General features: G+C 36.7%; 1 pseudogene; it reads left to right on the top strand.

Annotated features, from left to right (window-relative positions):
• The first annotated feature begins 1098 nt into the window (after nucleotides 1–1098).
• Nucleotides 1099–4212, top strand: LOC124974629 (polypeptide N-acetylgalactosaminyltransferase 13-like; annotated as a pseudogene).
• The last annotated feature ends 5031 nt before the right edge of the window (nucleotides 4213–9243 follow it).

Here is a 9243-nt window from a genome sequence, read left to right as displayed (position 1 = left end):
GAGATTCCTTAGAAAACTTGGAATGGAACCACCCTTTGATCCAGCTATCCTACTCCTTGTCCTATTCCCAAAGGACTTAAAATCAGCATACTACAGTGACACAGTCACATCAATGTCTATAGCAGCTCAATTCACAATAATTGGATTGTGGAACCAACCCAGACTAATTTTTTTATCAGTTGATATTTGAAATGCTAAGTGAAGACAATGAAGATGATTCCATCACTTGATTCATTCACCAAAGTGGGAAAAGGCGAGATGTTTAACTTCTGATGTAGAAACTTGGTTCTTTTGACTTATTTAATCAAGAGTTTAAAGTGCATAATATCTTATAATTAATGAATTGAGTTTGTGTGTGTGGTGCCGGGAATTGGACCCAGGGCCTTTTACTTGTGAGCCAATCTACCAACTGAGCGATATCCCCAGTTCATAAATTGAGTTTTTAATCAGAAAGTAGTAGGTTTTATCACTTCTTTTATGATTTAAAACAATTAAAATTAAGTTTTCAAACACAAGCACTTCATTTAAAAACAAAGTGAGAGGCAGGGTGGCTCTGCTGATGTCACAATGTGCTAGAACTCCTCACTGGGTCTTCATGCCTCCTTAGCCTGGGCACCCGCACTGGCAATGCTCAGCCCAGTGCTGTGCTGTGAGGGCATATCTGGGGCTGGTTGAGGTCAGAGCAGGCTGCTCTGCTTGGGAAGAAGGGTGCAGAGAGTACGGGCGGGAGCTGGGGCTGCACACAGAGAGGCACTCTCTAGGGTCAGCATGGGATCCAGGTGATCACTGGTGTGGTGAGCAGTGCATTCTGGCACAGTTGATCGCTTCCTCTCCGGGCTTGATGAGAGGCTGAATCAAGGTCGTGGACCATCCTTCTCTCTTCATGGAATCGTTGGTCACTATAGCAGATGCACTTTTGTTGAAGTATTTTGAGGATGAATGTTTTCAAGTCATTTTGAAATTTCCAAACACTGCATACATGGGATGCATCCTGCTCTCAACCTGGAGTTTACCTCTATGGTTTGGATTCATCACAGGAACATTTGCCTTTAATCTCGTGTTAACTAGAAATCAAGTAAAGACACAAGGTGACTGATTTACTGCAAGGTGGTTCTGGCCACTTCACTGATGTGGGTCCTTGTGGATGTCTTCTTTCTACTGTATTTCAGTGAATGTAACAAGTGTGATGACAAGAAGGAGAGATCCCTGTTGCCTGTACTGAGGGCTGTTATTTCAAGAAACCAAAAAGGCCCAGGAGAAATGGGAGAGGCTGTGCTGATTCCTAAGGATGACCAGGAGAAAATGAAAGAGCTGTTCAAAATCAATCAGTTTAACCTTATGGCCTGTAACTTGACTGCCCTTAATAGAAGTCTGCTAGATGTAAGATGGAAGGATGCAAACAAAAGTCTACCCTGAAGAACTTCCAGATGCAAGGTAGTCATTGTGCTTCATCATGAAGCTTGGAGCACTCCCCTTAGAACTGTTTAGTGTTGTAAATCACTCCCCACACTACCTGCTCTCTGAGGCCATCTTGGTAGATGATGTCAGTGAAAGTGATTGTCTCAAGTTGTCATTAGAGATTTACGTGAAAAATTTAGAAATAACAGTAAAAAATTATCAGGATGGAAGAGCACTCGGGGTTAATAGGAGCCCATCTTCCAGGAGCAGCTGCTTCAAAAGGGCAGGTCATGACTTTTCTGGATGCACACTGTGAATGTGCTTTAGGGTGGCTGGAACTCTTGCTGGCAATAATCAAGGAAGACAGGAAGAGCCGTATGCCACATCATTGATGCGATGAACAATGAGGCCTTGAATACATGGTTGGGTCAGATATGACTACAGGGGTTTTAACTGGAAATTAAATTTCTGCTGGTATCTTGTTCCCCAAAGAGAAATGGATAGGAGGAAAGGAGACAGAACTTTGCCTGTCAGGACCCCTATTATGGCTGGTGACCTATTTTCTGTTGATAGAGTTGAACCAATACAAAGTCAATAGTAGAAAGAATGCTACCAATGAAAACAATTCAAGCTTTTACTAACTTTCAGAAAATTGTTGTCTTTTCATTATAAAAGAGTGTATGTGGAGGGGGCAGTTGCATGTAGCCAAAATGATGAACATTTTATATAAGAGCTTTTATAGTAAAAGAGATAGGAATTTTTTGATTTAGAAATGGATATCTGGTGTGGAGACAATCTTGAAATGTCTTTTAGGATTTGGCAATGTATAGACTCTACATAAAGAAGAATAAAATTATGGCATTTACAGGTAAGTGGATGGAATTGGAGAATATCATGCTAAGTGAAATAAGCCAATTCCAAAAAACAAAAGGCTGAATGTTTTCCCTGATAAGTGGATGATGATACATAATGGGGGTCAGGGGTTGGAGTTAAGAGAAGAATGGAGGAACTTTGGATTATGTAAAGGGAAATGAGATGGATGGGGAGAGGGTGGGGGTATGAAAGATGGTGGAATGAGACAGACATCAGTGCCCTAGGTACATGTATGATTACACAAATGGTGTGAATCTACATCATGTACAACCATAGAAATGAAATGATGGATCCCATTTGTGTACAATGAATGAAAATGCAATCTGTAAAAATAAAAAAAAAGAACTTCACTGCTATGCCATCATATCTAACATTTTCATCACTAGGGAAATGAAAATATACATTCATTAAACTTTTATTTTAATTAAACTGCTAGATATCAATCACTACAAGTTATGACCCAAGGAACAGAGTCATAAATAGGAAAACTTTACAGCTTTTCATATTAGCACACTTTCTATTCAAAATACATAAGCAGTAGACAAAAAGGAAGAAAAATCGGTCAGTGAGATTGTTACTAATAAGTTTCTGTATTTGACATTATTTTAAGTGCCCATAAAGTTGCTTCACACTGGTGTTTTATTCATAATAAATGTATTAAGCAGTTGAAAATAATAGGGGCTGAGAGTGGGGCAGAGGATGGAAGCCATGTCTTCTGGACCAGAATATTCTGTTCTTTTTGGACATCATCTTTACTATAAAGGCTCTTATATAAAGTGTTCATCATTTTGGCTACATGCAACTGCCCCCTCCACCTACATTCTTTTATAATGAAGAGACAAATATTTTCTGAAGGTTAGTAAAAGTTTGAATGGTTTTCATTGGTAGTATTCTTTCTACTATTGACTTTGTCTTGCTTCAATTCTAGAGAAGGAATCTACAAACTGTAGCATTTCATATTTACTCCTAAAAACATAGACATCCACACTTGGAGGTCTCTGGGAATTCCTGAATTTTCTAAATTTATAAGCAAAAGTTTGAATGTCAGGGCTTTTCTTATGAGGATAGACTCTGTAGTTGACAACAAACTTAGAAAGGCAGATCTGACCCCCAAGAAGCAGTGAATCACTACCTTAAATTGATCATGGCCTCTCAGATCAGCTGAGGCCTGAAAACAACCCCATTTCCCATTTCTTACTCTTCTTTCCCTTCAGTTTCTTCTTGTCCTGACTAAAATGCCCCTGTACAACATTGTTCCTTAAAATTTAAAAATTTAAACTGTTAAGAATCCTTTTTTGTGTGTGGGGAGTGCATTGTAATTATAATAGTGAGACTCACTATATGATATTTGCACATGAACACAACATGATTAGATCAATCTTATTCCCCTGTGTCCCCTTTCCCACTCCACCCTCTTGAACCACTTGCTCTACTGTACTGATCTCCCTTCTACTATTGCTATCATTATTATTGTAATTAGGACATCATAATTGCATATATAAGACAGATTCACTGTGGTATAGTCAGACATGGACGTAGCACACTTTGATAGACTTCATTCCTCAGCACTTCCCCATTTTTCCTCTACCCCCTTGATCTTCCTTTACTCTATTGGTCTCCCTTCTATTTTCATGAGATCTCCTTTTTTAAATTCCTTTTTATTTTCTCCCTCTTTTTTTCTTTAGCTTCCACTTAGAAGACATTTGATGCTTGACTTGCTGAGTCGGGCTTATTTCACTTAGCATGATGTTCTCCAGGTCCATCCATTTACCAGCAAATGACATAATTTAATTCTTCTTTACACCTGAGTAAAACCCCACTCTCTTTATACATCACATTTTCTTTATTCATTCTTCTGTTGACAGGCAGCTTGCCTGATTCTGTAACTTGCCTGTTGTTACTTGCACTACTATGAACATCAATATATATGTATCACCATAGTTTGCTGATTTTAGTTTTCTAGGTTAAATATTGAACAGTGGGATAGCTAGATTATATGGAGGTTCCTAGCCATTTGAGGAATCTCCATACAGCTTTCCAAGGTGGTCATACTAATTTGCAGTCCCACCAACGATGTATAAGTTTGCATTTTCTCCAAGTCCTTGCCAGCAATGACTGACATTTGTGTTCTTTATGATTGCCATTCTAATTGGAGAGAGATAAAATTTCAGTGTAGCTGAGGTATGCATTTCCCTGATCACTAAGGATGTTTAAATTTTGTCATATATTTGTTGACTATTTGCATTTCTTCTTTTGAGAAATGTCTGTTTAGATCATTTGCCCATTTATTGATTGGGATATTTGAGAGTTGTTCTTTTTAAATTTTTTGTGTTCCTTATATAATTTGGATATCAATACCCTTTCAGAGGAGTAACTGAAAAATATTCTTTTATATATCTCCTACTTTTTGATTTGTTAATCAAAAGGCATATGTCAGCTAGTAAATGGTTAATGATAAATTTTGTAAAAAATACAATTACTTCATTTAAACTGAATTTGAAATATTTCAGTAGCACTTTAATTGATTGAAAGATTATTATTTTCCCAGTGAAAATACAAGAAAATCTAAACCTGAATGAATTTCATGCTAGGGAAGAATTTTCAAACTATTCAGATGGTTTGGATACATACCATTATAGTGCCTAACAATTAAAAAAAATAAAATATTATAAAACATCCCGACCCAGAAGGCAATGAAAACATTCAATTTTTCTTTCAAAAATATTTGCCCATAGTATAGAAAATTAAAACCATGATTGGATTTACAAAGTGTTCCTTATTTCAAAAAAACCTCTTCCATGTTCTTTCTCATTTGAGCTAATGTAACTCCAACCTTCTAGATGCTCAGGTGAGAAATCTAAGATCACTTTTGGCTTCTGTCTTTCTCATTTCTCTATTATCAAATTCATTTGATGCTACCTTTGAAATACAACCAGAAACCAATGTTTTCCCACCAGGTTCATTGTGGATCACTGATTCCAAACTTTTTATTTGCAACAAGTGTATAATTTGGTTCCCCACTTTTGCCACTCCTTGCCTCAGTCTTTTCTCAATATAACAGACATAGTGATTCTGTTAAATATCCATGATCATGTCCCTTCCCTGCACCCAATCTTCTGATGATTTTTCATTTCTCCTCAGAGGATTTCAAGGTACTCATGACAACAGCCCTCTACACAGACCCTTGCACCCTTTCTCACACATGAACACACACCCCCTCTCACACACACACACACACATCTGACTGTTTCTCATCTCTTACATCTCACTTTCAGCTTCCTCTAACTGGTTACCAAGCAAGTTTCTGTGTTAGTGTATTGTTCCCTCTGAGGGACAGAGCTCTTTTCTCTTTAGATCTCTGTTCAAATACAACCTCATAATTAAGGCAAACCACGGTCCTGCTGCCCACCCTATCCCTGTACCTCTGACAAGCTATTTATTTCCTCTCTTCCATCTGCCCTTCCACCTCTCCCAGTCCCCCACTCCCATCATACACCCTAGAGTATGTTTTTGTTTGACTTATTATTTTTGTTTTTGCTTGTTTGTTTTTGGCTGCACTTGGGGATAGAGCCCAGGGCCTCACCCATGTTGGGTAAGTGCTATTACTAAGCTACTCGCCCAGCCCAGTAAGTTTATTTTAAAGGTAGTGTATTTGTCAGTTTTGGTCACTGGGTATCCTCATTATCTGGGATAGTTCTTAGCACATACTAAGCACTTTTTAAATATTTCTTGAACTAAAGAACTGAAAAGTGTGTGTTAAAGTGGTTAAGTGCTACTGTGTAATTTTTTTGTATGCTCAATTTTAAAGTGCAGTAATATATTGTATGATATTTTCACAACTGTCTCCAAATGATAATTTTTTTCCTAATATCCTGCATATTAACATATGAACTACATGTTGTTCTCTGTAATAAATATTCTGCCTTGTAGAAATTAAATGACATTTTATATAAATACTGCTATATTATATAAATTGCCTCATTAAGCTAAAAATAATTTTAATTTTAATTTGCTGAATGTGTTCAACAAACTCCTGAAGGCCTTAAGATTTTCAATTTTGGAGGGAGGTTATTACATTTTATCAAAATTCTTATGCATTTTCATGATCTAATAATAGCTATTACTAAATTTATTTTGTAAGTGCAAGTTTATGAAGAAAAACAATTTCAGAAAACTTATAAACTTTACAATCCTTAGATGCTGTGTTTCTAGATAAAAAGACTGAGACTCAAAGAGGTAACAGTTTGCCTAGGGAAACTGTTACCTAACAGTTAATGGTTAAAATGTGTTTAATCTGCCTGATGTAACTATACAGAAGGGTTTATTCCAGTCCATTTCCATCAAGTAAAACTCTGTTTTCTTACCTTGAATAGGGAAGTGCATGTGTATTTTATATACTAACACCCATTGTCTTGTATGGAAACTCACAATTGCATTAGTAAGACATAGAAAAGACATAAAGCTATATTACTGAAATTACAATAGGGACTTGATTACAAGTAGCCATATTTGAAGACCAGTAAGAATCAATAAATTTGCAGATAATAAAAAGTTTTCAAACAGTGTCACCTATAGTTTTCACAACACCAGTGTAAAGTTCATGGATCTTCAACTCTCATTTTCAGTGTTGCAAGGGGTCCTGTACACTACACATATACTTTATCATCATCCCGATAATGCAAAATGGGAATGACCATATATTCACACTTCCTAATTCTTTAAAGTGCTTTAATTCACAAAAGCATATTTTAATATTTCTTCTAGTTGTTATTATAAAACACTACATTCTCTTCTGGGTTTTTGACATATATGAGACTATATGTGTGTGCGTGTGTGTATACACACACATATATATGCAATAATATATATTTTTCCAACATTAACCAATATTTCATTTTGGAAACCAATATTTATAGACTTAGAGCACTACTTGAAGGACATATGGTCCATACTACCTCTACTCCATTATTATCTATATCTTTTATCTTATTCAAAGATCAAGAAAGAGAAACACTTATTTGTATTTGAGGGGTGTTTTTGTGTTTCCTTTGTATGCTACTTTTACTAATTTTGGCATTATGGCCTCAATTTCCATATAAGAAACCTATAAACACCTAAAACTTATATATTATAATTATTATGACTCAAGGAGAAATTTCCCTCCAAACCTCTGTGTTCTTTTCCTGAGAAAATGGTTTGTTCTTCTCTTGAGGACACATTATTTGCTCTTCCATCTATAACAATTATACAAGACCTTATGGTATTCTTCACCTCATTATCCTTTACCATGAATTTCTTTCTGTTTTTAGTCCCATAACATACTGTAGTTATTTCTGTAGGTCACATTATATCTTTTTTTTTTGACATACAGGTAAAAAGTATAAAGCATTATCACTTTATATTGTCAGAATAAATAAACCAGAGACATTACTGAGCACACTACTGGGTGAGGCTACCATAATTTAAACTCAACTTAGACTCTAACATATAGCCTGGATTCTACTTCTGTCTAGGAAGCTAGAAAGAGAGTCTGTATGAGGCCAATGATAACAACCACAAGAACAAAAACACAAAGCTGGGTGTGCTGCAAAATCACAACATATTTTGAAACCATCAGAAGCTAGACTGCAGGCCAACCCAGATACCTGAAGTTTATGGAGAGGCAGGATTACAGAGTGGAAAACCTGAGACAAACCATGGGGGAAAAGAGTGGATGCCCTATGTTTAGGTAGAAAGAAAACAGTTACATTTTAGAAAATTGCTATTGTCTCTCTCTTTGCTAGCATGATAGAAAATCCTGGGAACACAAAAGGAATTCACCCTCACTCAGTCTCTTCCTCTGATCCTTTGGTGGGTACTCATGAGAACATTAGGAAGCAGATCTGTGATCCAGAGAAAGTCTCCTGTAACGATTAACCAACCTTGTCATAAAGGCATGAAGCCCATCCTCCCCTGCTCTTCTCCTATATACAGCAAACAAATTAAGCCTCAAGAGGAGAAACAGAAAATTTTGTCATGCTAAAGATGCAAATAAATATCCATAGTTTCTGGGAGATGAAAGAAAAATCACTTTAAACATACAAAAGGAACAAGAAATTCTGTGACCAAAGATCAACTGCTTTTATGGGTTTAGCATCATCAGAAATGTCGAAGCAGGAAACTGTCTCCCCAAATGACCAAAATCCTGGCAGTTTGTTTGCCCTTGGGAATAGGGAAAGAAATGAGCCTCATCTTTAAGGAGAATTAAAGATGATAATTCATAATTATAGGGAATTATGAAATCTGTGGATGGGCCAGGATAACAAAAATCCCCCCATCTTCCAATAAAACACCAACAGACTTCAAAACAATAGCTAAGCAAACTAAAAATCACCAACTCTTTTTATCTCTTATCAGAGATAAGAGGTCACAGGACAAATCATGATCCTGAATGGGGGAGGGGGATGTGGAGGGAAGTGGAGCAGGTGAATAGACAGAGGCATGTTTCCCAGGACAGAAGATTATGAGCAGGAACCAACTGGGGATAGTACCCCTGGGGACTGTCAAAATGTGATTCATTAATGACTGGAGGCTCAGGATGGAGGAGTTTTTGAATTGAAGTCTGTATAAGCAATAAGGATAGATCTCAACAGATGAATGAATGAGCAAACTGGTATAACCATTCAAGGGATTATTAATGGTCATAAAAACATGAACTATCAAGCCATCAAAAGATATGAAGAGAAATCCTTAATGACTATTGCTCAAAGAACCAAATATGGAAAGGCTCTATACTGTATTACAAATATGTGACATTTTAAGGAAGGCAAAACTATGCAGACAGTAAAAATATCAATGGTTGCCAGAATTTTGAGAAGGGAGACATAAGGAAGGGAGATAGGAAGACCCTATGGATTACTAGGCTATGCAATACCTCTTGACACTATCACGATGGGTTTCTTATCACACATTTGTCAAAATCCCAGAAAGTAC

Source organism: Sciurus carolinensis, unplaced genomic scaffold, assembly GCF_902686445.1.
Source record: "Sciurus carolinensis unplaced genomic scaffold, mSciCar1.2, whole genome shotgun sequence".
Classification (NCBI taxonomy): Eukaryota; Metazoa; Chordata; class Mammalia; order Rodentia; family Sciuridae; genus Sciurus; species Sciurus carolinensis.
This window is presented reverse-complemented; position numbering and strand designations above follow the sequence as displayed.